We start from the raw sequence: 16,944 nt of genomic DNA, 5'->3' as shown, positions 1-16,944 counted from the left end.
CTTACAATATCCTAAGAAAACACATATTTCAAGTGAAAAGAGTTTATCCAGGGGAGAACAAGTTGTTTTAACATGGTTCTAATGTGACCCTTGAAAGTAACTGCAACTCTGTTTTTACACCTCTAACCACAAGGAGGCAACGTTTCTACGCATTATAATTGGCTTATACATAGTTTCAGAGCAAGAAATATTGTATTTAACCAAATTGAATAGCTTAAACACTGTTTCAGGCAAGAGATTGTGTTTTAGACTAAAAGGGAATGCATTATAAGAAGAATCTTTACTTTGAAACTCTGTTCTTTACCTTTTTCACACTATGAAACAGCTTTGTATTCACCTTCAACACTGTTTCAGGGCAAGAGATTGTGTTTTAGACTAAAAGGGAATGCATTATAAGAAGAATCTTTACTTTGAAACTCTGTTCTTTACCTTTTTCACACTATGAAACAGCTTGTATTCACCCTAAACACTGTTTCAGGGCAAGAGATTGTGTTTTAGACTAAAAGGGAATGCATTATAAGAAGAATATCTACTTTGAAACTCTGTTTCAAACTCTGAAGAAAACACATATTTCAAGTGAAACGAGTTTATACAGGGGTGAAACAAGTTGTTTGTAACATGACCAATTAAAGTAATTGCAACTCTGTTTGTACACCTCTAACCACAAAGAAACAGGGCTTCCATGCTTTGTAATCAGCTTATACACCGTTTCAGAGCAAGACATCTTGTTTTTAACCAAACTGAATAACTTACAATATCCTAAGAAAACACATATTTCAAGTGAAAAGAGTTTATCCAGGGGAGAACAAGTTGTTTTAACATGGTTCTAATGTGACCCTTGAAAGTAACTGCAACTCTGTTTTTACACCTCTAACCACAAGGAGGCAACGTTTCCACGCATTATAATTGGCTTATACATAGTTTCAGAGCAAGAAATATTGTATTTAACCAAATTGAATAGCTTAAACACTGTTTCAGGCAAGAGATTGTGTTTTAGACTAAAAGGGAATGCATTATAAGAAGAATCTTTACTTTGAAACTCTGTTCTTTACCTTTTTCACACTATGAAACAGCTTTGTATTCACCTTAAACACTGTTTCAGGGCAAGAGATTGTGTTTTAGACTAAAATGGAATGCATTATAAGAAGAATCTTTACTTTGAAACTCTGTTGTTTACCTTTTTCACACTATGAAACAGCTTTGTATTCACCTTAAACACAGTTTCAGGGCAAGAGATTGTGTTTTAGACTAAAACGGAATGCATTATAAGAAGAATCTTTACTTTGTAACTCTGTTCTTCACCTTTTTCACACTATAAAACAGCTTTGTATTCACCTTAAACACAGTTTCAGGGCAAGAGATTGTGTTTTAGACTAAAAGGGAATGCATTATAAGAAGAATCTTTACTTTGAAACTCTGTTCTTTACCTTTTTCACACTATGAAACAGCTTTGTATTCACCTTAAACACAGTTTCAGGGCAAGAGATTGTGTTTTAGACTAAAAGGGAATGCATTATAAGAAGAATCTTTACTTTGAAACTCTGTTCTTTACCTTTTTCACACTATGAAACAGCTTTGTATTCACCTTAAACACTGTTTCAGGGCAAGAGATTGTGTTTTAGACTAAAAGGGAATGCATTATAAGAAGAATCTTTACTTTGAAACTCTGTTCTTTACCTTTTTCACACTATGAAACAGCTTTGTATTCACCCTAAACACTGTTTTAGGGCAAGAGATTGTGTTTTAGACTAAAAGGGAATGCATTATAAGAAGAATCTTTACTTTGAAACTCTGTTCTTTACCTTTTTCACACTATGAAACAGCTTTGTATTCACCTTAAACACAGTTTCAGGGCAAGAGATTGTGTTTTAGACTAAAAGGGAAAGCATTATAAGAAGAATCTTTACTTTGAAACTCTGTTCTTCACCTTTTTCACACTATGAAACAGCTTTGTATTCACCTTAAACACAGTTTCAGGGCAAGAGATTGTGTTTTAGACTAAAAGGGAATGCATTATAAGAAGAATATCTACTTTGAAACTCTGTTCTTTACCTTTTTCACACTATGAAACAGCTTTGTATTCACCTTAAACACTGTTTCAGGGCAAGAGATTGTGTTTTAGACTAAAAGGGAATGCATTATAAGAAGAATCTTTACTTTGAAACTCTGTTCTTTACCTTTTTCACACTATGAAACAGCTTTGTATTCACCTTAAACACTGTTTCAGGGCAAGAGATTGTGTTTTAGACTAAAAGGGAAAGCATTATAAGAAGAATCTTTACTTTGAAACTCTGTTCTTTACCTTTTTCACACTATGAAACAGCTTTGTATTCACCTTAAACATAGTTTCAGGGCAAGATATTGTGTTTTAGACTAAAAGGGAATGCATTATAAGAAGAATATCTACTTTGAAACTCTGTTCTTCACCTTTTTCACACTATGAAACAGCTTTGTATTCACCTTAAACACAGTTTCAGGGCAAGAGATTGTGTTTTAGACTAAAAGGGAATGCATTATAAGAAGAATCTTTACTTTGAAACTCTGTTTCAAACTCTGAAGAAAACACATATTTCAAGTGAAACGAGTTTATACAGGGGTGAAACAAGTTGTTTGTAATATGACCAATTAAAGTAATTGCAACTCTGTTTGTACACCTCTAACCACAAAGAAACAGGGCTTCCATGCATTGTAATCAGCTTATACACTGTTTCAGAGCAAGACATCTTGTTTTTAACCAAACTGAATAACTTACAATATCCTAAGAAAACACATATTTCAAGTGAAAAGAGTTTATCCAGGGGAGAACAAGTTGTTTTAACATGGTTCTAATGTGACCCTTGAAAGTAACTGCAACTCTGTTTTTACACCTCTAACCACAAGGAGGCAACGTTTCCACGCATTATAATTGGCTTATACATAGTTTCAGAGCAGGAAATATTGTATTAAACCAAATTGAATAGCTTAAACACTGTTTCAGGCAAGAGATTGTGTTTTAGACTAAAAGGGAATGCATTATAAGAAGAATCTTTACTTTGAAACTCTGTTCTTTACCTTTTTCACACTATGAAACAGCTTTGTATTCACCTTAAACACTGTTTCAGGGCAAGAGATTGTGTTTTAGACTAAAAGGGAATGCATTATAAGAAGAATCTTTACTTTGAAACTCTGTTCTTCACCTTTTTCACACTATGAAACAGCTTTGTATTCACCTTAAACACAGTTTCAGGGCAAGAGATTGTGTTTTAGACTAAAAGGGAATGCATTATAAGAAGAATATCTACTTTGAAACTCTGTTCTTTACCTTTTTCACTCTATGAAACAGCTTTGTATTCACCTTAAACACTGTTTCAGGGCAAGAGATTGTGTTTTAGACTAAAACGGAATGCATTATAAGAAGAATCTTTACTTTGTAACTCTGTTCTTCACCTTTTTCACACTATAAAACAGCTTTGTATTCACCTTAAACACAGTTTCAGGGCAAGAGATTGTGTTTTAGACTAAAAGAGAATGCATTATAAGAAGAATCTTTACTTTGAAACTCTGTTCTTTACCTTTTTCACACTATGAAACAGCTTTGTATTCACCTTAAACACTGTTTCAGGGCAAGAGATTGTGTTTTAGACTAAAAGGGAATGCATTATAAGAAGAATCTTTACTTTGAAACTCTGTTCTTTACCTTTTTCACACTATGAAACAGCTTTGTATTCACCTTAAACACTGTTTCAGGGCAAGAGATTGTGTTTTAGACTAAAAGGGAATGCATTATAAGAAGAATCTTTACTTTGAAACTCTGTTCTTTACCTTTTTCACACTATGAAACAGCTTTGTATTCACCTTCAACACTGTTTCAGGGCAAGAGATTGTGTTTTAGACTAAAAGGGAATGCATTATAAGAAGAATCTTTACTTTGAAACTCTGTTCTTTACCTTTTTCACACTATGAAACAGCTTTGTATTCACCTTAAACACTGTTTCAGGGCAAGAGATTGTGTTTTAGACTAAAAGGGAAAGCATTATAAGAAGAATCTTTACTTTGAAACTCTGTTCTTCACCTTTTTCACACTATGAAACAGCTTTGTATTCACCTTAAACACAGTTTCAGGGCAAGAGATTGTGTTTTAGACTAAAAGGGAATGCATTATAAGAAGAATATCTACTTTGAAACTCTGTTCTTTACCTTTTTCACTCTATGAAACAGCTTTGTATTCACCTTAAACACTGTTTCAGGGCAAGAGATTGTGTTTTAGACTAAAACGGAATGCATTATAAGAAGAATCTTTACTTTGTAACTCTGTTCTTCACCTTTTTCACACTATAAAACAGCTTTGTATTCACCTTAAACACAGTTTCAGGGCAAGAGATTGTGTTTTAGACTAAAAGGGAATGTATTATAAGAAGAATCTTTACTTTGAAACTATGTTTCAAACTCTGAAGAAAACACATATTTCAAGTGAAACGAGTTTATACAGGGGTGAAACAAGTTGTTTGTAATATGACCAATTAAAGTAATTGCAACTCTGTTTGTACACCTCTAACCACAAAGAAACAGGGTTTCCATGCTTTGTAATCAGCTTATACACCGTTTCAGACCAAGACATCTTGTTTTTAACCAAACTGAATAACTTACAATATCCTAAGAAAACACATATTTCAAGTGAAAAGAGTTTATCCAGGGGAGAACAAGTTGTTTTAACATGCTTCTAATGTGACCCTTGAAAGTAACTGCAACTCTGTTTTTACACCTCTAACCACAAGGAGGCAACGTTTCCACGCATTATAATTGGCTTATACATAGTTTCAGAGCAAGAAATATTGTATTTAACCAAATTGAATAGCTTAAACACTGTTTCAGACAAGAGATTGTGTTTTAGACTAAAAGGGAATGCATTATAAGAAGAATCCTTACTTTGAAACTCTGTTCTTTACCTTTTTCACACTATGAAACAGCTTTGTATTCACCTTCAACACTGTTTCAGGGCAAGAGATTGTGTTTTAGACTAAAAGGGAATGCATTATAAGAAGAATCTTTACTTTGAAACTCTGTTCTTTACCTTTTTCACACTATGAAACAGCTTGTATTCACCCTAAACACTGTTTCAGGGCAAGAGATTGTGTTTTAGACTAAAAGGGAATGCATTATAAGAAGAATATCTACTTTGAAACTCTGTTCTTTACCTTTTTCACTCTATGAAATAGCTTTGTATTCACCTTAAACACTGTTTCAGGGCAAGAGATTGTGTTTTAGACTAAAACGGAATGCATTATAAGAAGAATCTTTACTTTGTAACTCTGTTCTTCACCTTTTTCACACTATAAAACAGCTTTGTATTCACCTTAAACACAGTTTCAGGGCAAGAGATTGTGTTTTAGACTAAAAGGGAATGCATTATAAGAAGAATCTTTACTTTGAAACTCTGTTCTTTACCTTTTTCACACTATGAAACAGCTTTGTATTCACCTTAAACACTGTTTCAGGGCAAGAGATTGTGTTTTAGACTAAAAGGGAATGCATTATAAGAAGAATCTTTACTTTGAAACTCTGTTCTTTACCTTTTTCACACTATGAAACAGCTTTGTATTCACCCTAAACACTGTTTTAGGGCAAGAGATTGTGTTTTAGACTAAAAGGGAATGCATTATAAGAAGAATCTTTACTTTGAAACTCTGTTCTTTACCTTTTTCACACTATGAAACAGCTTTGTATTCACCTTAAACACTGTTTCAGGGCAAGAGATTGTGTTTTAGACTAAAAGGGAAAGCATTATAAGAAGAATCTTTACTTTGAAACTCTGTTCTTCACCTTTTTCACACTATGAAACAGCTTTGTATTCACCTTAAACACAGTTTCAGGGCAAGAGATTGTGTTTTAGACTAAAAGGGAATGCATTATAAGAAGAATATCTACTTTGAAACTCTGTTCTTTACCTTTTTCACTCTATGAAACAGCTTTGTATTCACCTTAAACACTGTTTCAGGGCAAGAGATTGTGTTTTAGACTAAAACGGAATGCATTATAAGAAGAATCTTTACTTTGTAACTCTGTTCTTCACCTTTTTCACACTATAAAACAGCTTTGTATTCACCTTAAACACAGTTTCAGGGCAAGAGATTGTGTTTTAGACTAAAAGGGAATGCATTATAAGAAGAATCTTTACTTTGAAACTATGTTTCAAACTCTGAAGAAAACACATATTTCAAGTGAAACGAGTTTATACAGGGGTGAAACAAGTTGTTTGTAATATGACCAATTAAAGTAATTGCAACTCTGTTTGTACACCTCTAACCACAAAGAAACAGGGTTTCCATGCTTTGTAATCAGCTTATACACCGTTTCAGACCAAGACATCTTGTTTTTAACCAAACTGAATAACTTACAATATCCTAAGAAAACACATATTTCAAGTGAAAAGAGTTTATCCAGGGGAGAACAAGTTGTTTTAACATGCTTCTAATGTGACCCTTGAAAGTAACTGCAACTCTGTTTTTACACCTCTAACCACAAGGAGGCAACGTTTCCACGCATTATAATTGGCTTATACATAGTTTCAGAGCAAGAAATATTGTATTTAACCAAATTGAATAGCTTAAACACTGTTTCAGGCAAGAGATTGTGTTTTAGACTAAAAGGGAATGCATTATAAGAAGAATCCTTACTTTGAAACTCTGTTCTTTACCTTTTTCACACTATGAAACAGCTTTGTATTCACCTTCAACACTGTTTCAGGGCAAGAGATTGTGTTTTAGACTAAAAGGGAATGCATTATAAGAAGAATCTTTACTTTGAAACTCTGTTCTTTACCTTTTTCACACTATGAAACAGCTTGTATTCACCCTAAACACTGTTTCAGGGCAAGAGATTGTGTTTTAGACTAAAAGGGAATGCATTATAAGAAGAATCTTTACTTTGAAACTCTGTTCTTTACCTTTTTCACTCTTTGAAACAGCTTTGTATTCACCTTAAACACTGTTTCAGGGCAAGAGATTGTGTTTTAGACTAAAAGGGAAAGCATTATAAGAAGAATCTTTACTTTGAAACTCTGTTCTTCACCTTTTTCACACTATGAAACAGCTTTGTATTCACCTTAAACACAGTTTCAGGGCAAGAGATTGTGTTTTAGACTAAAAGGGAATGCATTATAAGAAGAATCCTTACTTTGAAACTCTGTTCTTTACCTTTTTCACACTATGAAACAGCTTTGTATTCACCTTCAACACTGTTTCAGGGCAAGAGATTGTGTTTTAGACTAAAAGGGAATGCATTATAAGAAGAATCTTTACTTTGAAACTCTGTTCTTTACCTTTTTCACACTATGAAACAGCTTGTATTCACCCTAAACACTGTTTCAGGGCAAGAGATTGTGTTTTAGACTAAAAGGGAATGCATTATAAGAAGAATCTTTACTTTGAAACTCTGTTCTTTACCTTTTTCACTCTTTGAAACAGCTTTGTATTCACCTTAAACACTGTTTCAGGGCAAGAGATTGTGTTTTAGACTAAAAGGGAAAGCATTATAAGAAGAATCTTTACTTTGAAACTCTGTTCTTCACCTTTTTCACACTATGAAACAGCTTTGTATTCACCTTAAACACAGTTTCAGGGCAAGAGATTGTGTTTTAGACTAAAAGGGAATGCATTATAAGAAGAATATCTACTTTGAAACTCTGTTCTTTACCTTTTTCACTCTATGAAACAGCTTTGTATTCACCTTAAACACTGTTTCAGGGCAAGAGATTGTGTTTTAGACTAAAACGGAATGCATTATAAGAAGAATCTTTACTTTGTAACTCTGTTCTTCACCTTTTTCACACTATAAAACAGCTTTGTATTCACCTTAAACACAGTTTCAGGGCAAGAGATTGTGTTTTAGACTAAAAGGGAATGCATTATAAGAAGAATCTTTACTTTGAAACTCTGTTCTTTACCTTTTTCACACTATGAAACAGCTTTGTATTCACCTTAAACACTGTTTCAGGGCAAGAGATTGTGTTTTAGACTAAAATGGAATGCATTATAAGAAGAATCTTTACTTTGAAACTCTGTTCTTTACCTTTTTCACACTATGAAACAGCTTTGTATTCACCTTAAACACTGTTTCAGGGCAAGAGATTGTGTTTTAGACTAAAAGGGAATGCATTATAAGAAGAATCTTTGCTTTGAAACTCTGTTCTTTACCTTTTTCACACTATGAAACAGCTTTGTATTCACCTTCAACACTGTTTCAGGGCAAGAGATTGTGTTTTAGACTAAAAGGGAATGCATTATAAGAAGAATCTTTACTTTGAAACTATGTTTCAAACTCTGAAGAAAACACATATTTCAAGTGAAACGAGTTTATACAGGGGTGAAACAAGTTGTTTGTAATATGACCAATTAAAGTAATTGCAACTCTGTTTGTACACCTCTAACCACAAAGAAACAGGGCTTCCATGCTTTGTAATCAGCTTATACACCGTTTCAGAGCAAGACATCTTGTTTTTAACCAAACTGAATAACTTACAATATCCTAAGAAAACACATATTTCAAGTGAAAAGAGTTTATCCAGGGGAGAACAAGTTGTTTTAACATGGTTCTAATGTGACCCTTGAAAGTAACTGCAACTCTGTTTTTACACCTCTAACCACAAGGAGGCAACGTTTCCACGCATTATAATTGGCTTATACATAGTTTCAGAGCAAGAAATATTGTATTTAACCAAATTGAATAGCTTAAACACTGTTTCAGGCAAGAGATTGTGTTTTAGACTAAAAGGGAATGCATTATAAGAAGAATCTTTACTTTGAAACTCTGTTCTTTACCTTTTTCACACTATGAAACAGCTTTGTATTCACCTTAAACACTGTTTCAGGGCAAGAGATTGTGTTTTAGACTAAAATGGAATGCATTATAAGAAGAATCTTTACTTTGAAACTCTGTTGTTTACCTTTTTCACACTATGAAACAGCTTTGTATTCACCTTAAACACTGTTTCAGGGCAAGAGATTGTGTTTTAGACTAAAAGGGAATGCATTATAAGAAGAATCTTTGCTTTGAAACTCTGTTCTTTACCTTTTTCACACTATGAAACAGCTTTGTATTCACCTTCAACACTGTTTCAGGGCAAGAGATTGTGTTTTAGACTAAAACGGAATGCATTATAAGAAGAATCTTTACTTTGTAACTCTGTTCTTCACCTTTTTCACACTATGAAACAGCTTTGTATTCACCCTAAACACTGTTTCAGGGCAAGAGATTGTGTTTTAGACTAAAAGGGAATGCATTATAAGAAGAATCTTTACTTTGAAACTCTGAAGAAAACACATATTTCAAGTGAAACGAGTTTATACAGGGGTGAAACAAGTTGTTTGTAATATGACCAATTAAAGTAATTGCAACTCTGTTTGTACACCTCTAACCACAAAGAAACAGGGCTTCCATGCATTGTAATCAGCTTATACACCGTTTCAGAGCAAGACATCTTGTTTTTAACCAAACTGAATAACTTACAATATCCTAAGAAAACACATATTTCAAGTGAAAAGAGTTTATCCAGGGGAGAACAAATTGTTTTAACATGGTTCTAATGTGACCCTTGAAAGTAACTGCAACTCTGTTTTTACAACTCTAACCACAAGGAGGCAACGTTTCCACGCATTATAATTGGCTTATACATAGTTTCAGAGCAAGAAATATTGTATTTAACCAAATTGAATAGCTTAAACACTGTTTCAGGCAAGAGATTGTGTTTTAGACTAAAAGGGAATGCATTATAAGAAGAATCTTTACTTTGAAACTCTGTTCTTTACCTTTTTCACACTATGAAACAGCTTTGTATTCACCTTAAACACTGTTTCAGGGCAAGAGATTGTGTTTTAGACTAAAATGGAATGCATTATAAGAAGAATCTTTACTTTGAAACTCTGTTGTTTACCTTTTTCACACTATGAAACAGCTTTGTATTCACCTTAAACACTGTTTCAGGGCAAGAGATTGTGTTTTAGACTAAAAGGGAATGCATTATAAGAAGAATCTTTGCTTTGAAACACTGTTCTTTACCTTTTTCACACTATGAAACAGCTTTGTATTCACCTTCAACACTGTTTCAGGGCAAGAGATTGTGTTTTAGACTAAAACGGAATGCATTATAAGAAGAATCTTTACTTTGAAACTCTGTTCTTCACCTTTTTCACACTATGAAACAGCTTTGTATTCACCCTAAACACTGTTTCAGGGCAAGAGATTGTGTTTTAGACTAAAAGGGAATGCATTATAAGAAGAATCTTTACTTTGAAACTCTGAAGAAAACACATATTTCAAGTGAAACGAGTTTATACAGGGGTGAAACAAGTTGTTTGTAATATGACCAATTAAAGTAATTGCAACTCTGTTTGTACACCTCTAACCACAAAGAAACAGGGCTTCCATGCATTGTAATCAGCTTATACACCGTTTCAGAGCAAGACATCTTGTTTTTAACCAAACTGAATAACTTACAATATCCTAAGAAAACACATATTTCAAGTGAAAAGAGTTTATCCAGGGGAGAACAAATTGTTTTAACATGGTTCTAATGTGACCCTTGAAAGTAACTGCAACTCTGTTTTTACAACTCTAACCACAAGGAGGCAACGTTTCCACGCATTATAATTGGCTTATACATAGTTTCAGAGCAAGAAATATTGTATTTAACCAAATTGAATAGCTTAAACACTGTTTCAGGCAAGAGATTGTGTTTTAGACTAAAAGGGAATGCATTATAAGAAGAATCTTTACTTTGAAACTCTGTTCTTTACCTTTTTCACACTATGAAACAGCTTTGTATTCACCTTAAACACTGTTTCAGGGCAAGAGATTGTGTTTTAGACTAAAATGGAATGCATTATAAGAAGAATCTTTACTTTGAAACTCTGTTGTTTACCTTTTTCACACTATGAAACAGCTTTGTATTCACCTTAAACACTGTTTCAGGGCAAGAGATTGTGTTTTAGACTAAAAGGGAATGCATTATAAGAAGAATCTTTGCTTTGAAACTCTGTTCTTTACCTTTTTCACACTATGAAACAGCTTTGTATTCACCTTCAACACTGTTTCAGGGCAAGAGATTGTGTTTTAGACTAAAAGGGAATGCATTATAAGAAGAATCTTTACTTTGAAACTATGTTTCAAACTCTGAAGAAAACACATATTTCAAGTGAAACGAGTTTATACAGGGGTGAAACAAGTTGTTTGTAATATGACCAATTAAAGTAATTGCAACTCTGTTTGTACACCTCTAACCACAAAGAAACAGGGCTTCCATGCTTTGTAATCAGCTTATACACCGTTTCAGAGCAAGACATCTTGTTTTTAACCAAACTGAATAACTTACAATATCCTAAGAAAACACATATTTCAAGTGAAAAGAGTTTATCCAGGGGAGAACAAGTTGTTTTAACATGGTTCTAATGTGACCCTTGAAAGTAACTGCAACTCTGTTTTTACACCTCTAACCACAAGGAGGCAACGTTTCCACGCATTATAATTGGCTTATACATAGTTTCAGAGCAAGAAATATTGTATTTAACCAAATTGAATAGCTTAAACACTGTTTCAGGCAAGAGATTGTGTTTTAGACTAAAAGGGAATGCATTATAAGAAGAATCTTTACTTTGAAACTCTGTTCTTTACCTTTTTCACACTATGAAACAGCTTTGTATTCACCTTAAACACTGTTTCAGGGCAAGAGATTGTGTTTTAGACTAAAATGGAATGCATTATAAGAAGAATCTTTACTTTGAAACTCTGTTGTTTACCTTTTTCACACTATGAAACAGCTTTGTATTCACCTTAAACACTGTTTCAGGGCAAGAGATTGTGTTTTAGACTAAAAGGGAATGCATTATAAGAAGAATCTTTGCTTTGAAACTCTGTTCTTTACCTTTTTCACACTATGAAACAGCTTTGTATTCACCTTCAACACTGTTTCAGGGCAAGAGATTGTGTTTTAGACTAAAACGGAATGCATTATAAGAAGAATCTTTACTTTGTAACTCTGTTCTTCACCTTTTTCACACTATGAAACAGCTTTGTATTCACCCTAAACACTGTTTCAGGGCAAGAGATTGTGTTTTAGACTAAAAGGGAATGCATTATAAGAAGAATCTTTACTTTGAAACTCTGAAGAAAACACATATTTCAAGTGAAACGAGTTTATACAGGGGTGAAACAAGTTGTTTGTAATATGACCAATTAAAGTAATTGCAACTCTGTTTGTACACCTCTAACCACAAAGAAACAGGGCTTCCATGCATTGTAATCAGCTTATACACCGTTTCAGAGCAAGACATCTTGTTTTTAACCAAACTGAATAACTTACAATATCCTAAGAAAACACATATTTCAAGTGAAAAGAGTTTATCCAGGGGAGAACAAATTGTTTTAACATGGTTCTAATGTGACCCTTGAAAGTAACTGCAACTCTGTTTTTACAACTCTAACCACAAGGAGGCAACGTTTCCACGCATTATAATTGGCTTATACATAGTTTCAGAGCAAGAAATATTGTATTTAACCAAATTGAATAGCTTAAACACTGTTTCAGGCAAGAGATTGTGTTTTAGACTAAAAGGGAATGCATTATAAGAAGAATCTTTACTTTGAAACTCTGTTCTTTACCTTTTTCACACTATGAAACAGCTTTGTATTCACCTTAAACACTGTTTCAGGGCAAGAGATTGTGTTTTAGACTAAAATGGAATGCATTATAAGAAGAATCTTTACTTTGAAACTCTGTTGTTTACCTTTTTCACACTATGAAACAGCTTTGTATTCACCTTAAACACTGTTTCAGGGCAAGAGATTGTGTTTTAGACTAAAAGGGAATGCATTATAAGAAGAATCTTTGCTTTGAAACTCTGTTCTTTACCTTTTTCACACTATGAAACAGCTTTGTATTCACCTTCAACACTGTTTCAGGGCAAGAGATTGTGTTTTAGACTAAAAGGGAATGCATTATAAGAAGAATCTTTACTTTGAAACTATGTTTCAAACTCTGAAGAAAACACATATTTCAAGTGAAACGAGTTTATACAGGGGTGAAACAAGTTGTTTGTAATATGACCAATTAAAGTAATTGCAACTCTGTTTGTACACCTCTAACCACAAAGAAACAGGGCTTCCATGCTTTGTAATCAGCTTATACACCGTTTCAGAGCAAGACATCTTGTTTTTAACCAAACTGAATAACTTACAATATCCTAAGAAAACACATATTTCAAGTGAAAAGAGTTTATCCAGGGGAGAACAAGTTGTTTTAACATGGTTCTAATGTGACCCTTGAAAGTAACTGCAACTCTGTTTTTACACCTCTAACCACAAGGAGGCAACGTTTCCACGCATTATAATTGGCTTATACATAGTTTCAGAGCAAGAAATATTGTATTTAACCAAATTGAATAGCTTAAACACTGTTTCAGGCAAGAGATTGTGTTTTAGACTAAAAGGGAATGCATTATAAGAAGAATCTTTACTTTGAAACTCTGTTCTTTACCTTTTTCACACTATGAAACAGCTTTGTATTCACCTTAAACACTGTTTCAGGGCAAGAGATTGTGTTTTAGACTAAAATGGAATGCATTATAAGAAGAATCTTTACTTTGAAACTCTGTTGTTTACCTTTTTCACACTATGAAACAGCTTTGTATTCACCTTAAACACTGTTTCAGGGCAAGAGATTGTGTTTTAGACTAAAAGGGAATGCATTATAAGAAGAATCTTTGCTTTGAAACTCTGTTCTTTACCTTTTTCACACTATGAAACAGCTTTGTATTCACCTTCAACACTGTTTCAGGGCAAGAGATTGTGTTTTAGACTAAAACGGAATGCATTATAAGAAGAATCTTTACTTTGTAACTCTGTTCTTCACCTTTTTCACACTATGAAACAGCTTTGTATTCACCCTAAACACTGTTTCAGGGCAAGAGATTGTGTTTTAGACTAAAAGGGAATGCATTATAAGAAGAATCTTTACTTTGAAACTCTGAAGAAAACACATATTTCAAGTGAAACGAGTTTATACAGGGGTGAAACAAGTTGTTTGTAATATGACCAATTAAAGTAATTGCAACTCTGTTTGTACACCTCTAACCACAAAGAAACAGGGCTTCCATGCATTGTAATCAGCTTATACACCGTTTCAGAGCAAGACATCTTGTTTTTAACCAAACTGAATAACTTACAATATCCTAAGAAAACACATATTTCAAGTGAAAAGAGTTTATCCAGGGGAGAACAAATTGTTTTAACATGGTTCTAATGTGACCCTTGAAAGTAACTGCAACTCTGTTTTTACAACTCTAACCACAAGGAGGCAACGTTTCCACGCATTATAATTGGCTTATACATAGTTTCAGAGCAAGAAATATTGTATTTAACCAAATTGAATAGCTTAAACACTGTTTCAGGCAAGAGATTGTGTTTTAGACTAAAAGGGAATGCATTATAAGAAGAATCTTTACTTTGAAACTCTGTTCTTTACCTTTTTCACACTATGAAACAGCTTTGTATTCACCTTAAACACTGTTTCAGGGCAAGAGATTGTGTTTTAGACTAAAATGGAATGCATTATAAGAAGAATCTTTACTTTGAAACTCTGTTGTTTACCTTTTTCACACTATGAAACAGCTTTGTATTCACCTTAAACACTGTTTCAGGGCAAGAGATTGTGTTTTAGACTAAAAGGGAATGCATTATAAGAAGAATCTTTGCTTTGAAACTCTGTTCTTTACCTTTTTCACACTATGAAACAGCTTTGTATTCACCTTCAACACTGTTTCAGGGCAAGAGATTGTGTTTTAGACTAAAAGGGAATGCATTATAAGAAGAATCTTTACTTTGAAACTATGTTTCAAACTCTGAAGAAAACACATATTTCAAGTGAAACGAGTTTATACAGGGGTGAAACAAGTTGTTTGTAATATGACCAATTAAAGTAATTGCAACTCTGTTTGTACACCTCTAACCACAAAGAAACAGGGCTTCCATGCTTTGTAATCAGCTTATACACCGTTTCAGAGCAAGACATCTTGTTTTTAACCAAACTGAATAACTTACAATATCCTAAGAAAACACATATTTCAAGTGAAAAGAGTTTATCCAGGGGAGAACAAGTTGTTTTAACATGGTTCTAATGTGACCCTTGAAAGTAACTGCAACTCTGTTTTTACACCTCTAACCACAAGGAGGCAACGTTTCCACGCATTATAATTGGCTTATACATAGTTTCAGAGCAAGAAATATTGTATTTAACCAAATTGAATAGCTTAAACACTGTTTCAGGCAAGAGATTGTGTTTTAGACTAAAAGGGAATGCATTATAAGAAGAATCTTTACTTTGAAACTCTGTTCTTTACCTTTTTCACACTATGAAACAGCTTGTATTCACCCTAAACACTGTTTCAGGGCAAGAGATTGTGTTTTAGACTAAAAGGGAATGCATTATAAGAAGAATCTTTACTTTGAAACTCTGTTCTTTACCTTTTTCACTCTATGAAACAGCTTTGTATTCACCTTAAACACTGTTTCAGGGCAAGAGATTGTGTTTTAGACTAAAAGGGAAAGCATTATAAGAAGAATCTTTACTTTGAAACTCTGTTCTTTACCTTTTTCACACTATGAAACAGCTTGTATTCACCCTAAACACTGTTTCAGGGCAAGAGATTGTGTTTTAGACTAAAAGGGAATGCATTATAAGAAGAATCTTTACTTTGAAACTCTGTTCTTTACCTTTTTCACTCTATGAAACAGCTTTGTATTCACCTTAAACACTGTTTCAGGGCAAGAGATTGTGTTTTAGACTAAAAGGGAAAGCATTATAAGAAGAATCTTTACTTTGAAACTCTGTTCTTCACCTTTTTCACACTATGAAACAGCTTTGTATTCACCTTAAACACAGTTTCAGGGCAAGAGATTGTGTTTTAGACTAAAAGGGAATGCATTATAAGAAGAATATCTACTTTGAAACTCTGTTCTTTACCTTTTTCACTCTATGAAACTGCTTTGTATTCACCTTAAACACTGTTTCAGGGCAAGAGATTGTGTTTTAGACTAAAACGGAATGCATTATAAGAAGAATCTTTACTTTGTAACTCTGTTCTTCACCTTTTTCACACTATAAAACAGCTTTGTATTCACCTTAAACACAGTTTCAGGGCAAGAGATTGTGTTTTAGACTAAAAGGGAATGCATTATAAGAAGAATCTTTACTTTGAAACTCTGTTCTTTACCTTTTTCACACTATGAAACAGCTTTGTATTCAACCTAAACACTGTTTTAGGGCAAGAGATTGTGTTTTAGACTAAAAGGGAATGCATTATAAGAAGAATCTTTACTTTGAAACTCTGTTCTTTACCTTTTTCACACTATGAAACAGCTTTGTATTCACCTTAAACACTGTTTCAGGGCAAGAGATTGTGTTTTAGACTAAAAGGGAAAGCATTATAAGAAGAATCTTTACTTTGAAACTCTGTTCTTCACCTTTTTCACACTATGAAACAGCTTTGTATTCACCTTAAACACAGTTTCAGGGCAAGAGATTGTGTTTTAGACTAAAAGGGAATGCATTATAAGAAGAATATCTACTTTGAAACTCTGTTCTTTACCTTTTTCACTCTATGAAACAGCTTTGTATTCACCTTAAACACTGTTTCAGGGCAAGAGATTGTGTTTTAGACTAAAACGGAATGCATTATAAGAAGAATCTTTACTTTGTAACTCTGTTCTTCACCTTTTTCACACTATAAAACAGCTTTGTATTCACCTTAAACACAGTTTCAGGGCAAGAGATTGTGTTTTAGACTAAAAGGGAATGCATTATAAGAAGAATCTTTACTTTGAAACTCTGTTCTTTACCTTTTTCACACTATGAAACAGCTTTGTATTCACCTTAAACACTGTTTCAGGGCAAGAGATTGTGTTTTAGACTAAAAGGGA

This window comes from Electrophorus electricus, chromosome 18 (genome assembly GCF_041902795.1).
Source record: "Electrophorus electricus isolate QZ-2024a chromosome 18, ASM4190279v1, whole genome shotgun sequence".
Classification (NCBI taxonomy): domain Eukaryota; kingdom Metazoa; phylum Chordata; class Actinopteri; order Gymnotiformes; family Gymnotidae; genus Electrophorus; species Electrophorus electricus.
The sequence above is the reverse complement of the archived record's forward strand: the minus strand, read 5'-3'. Positions refer to the sequence as shown.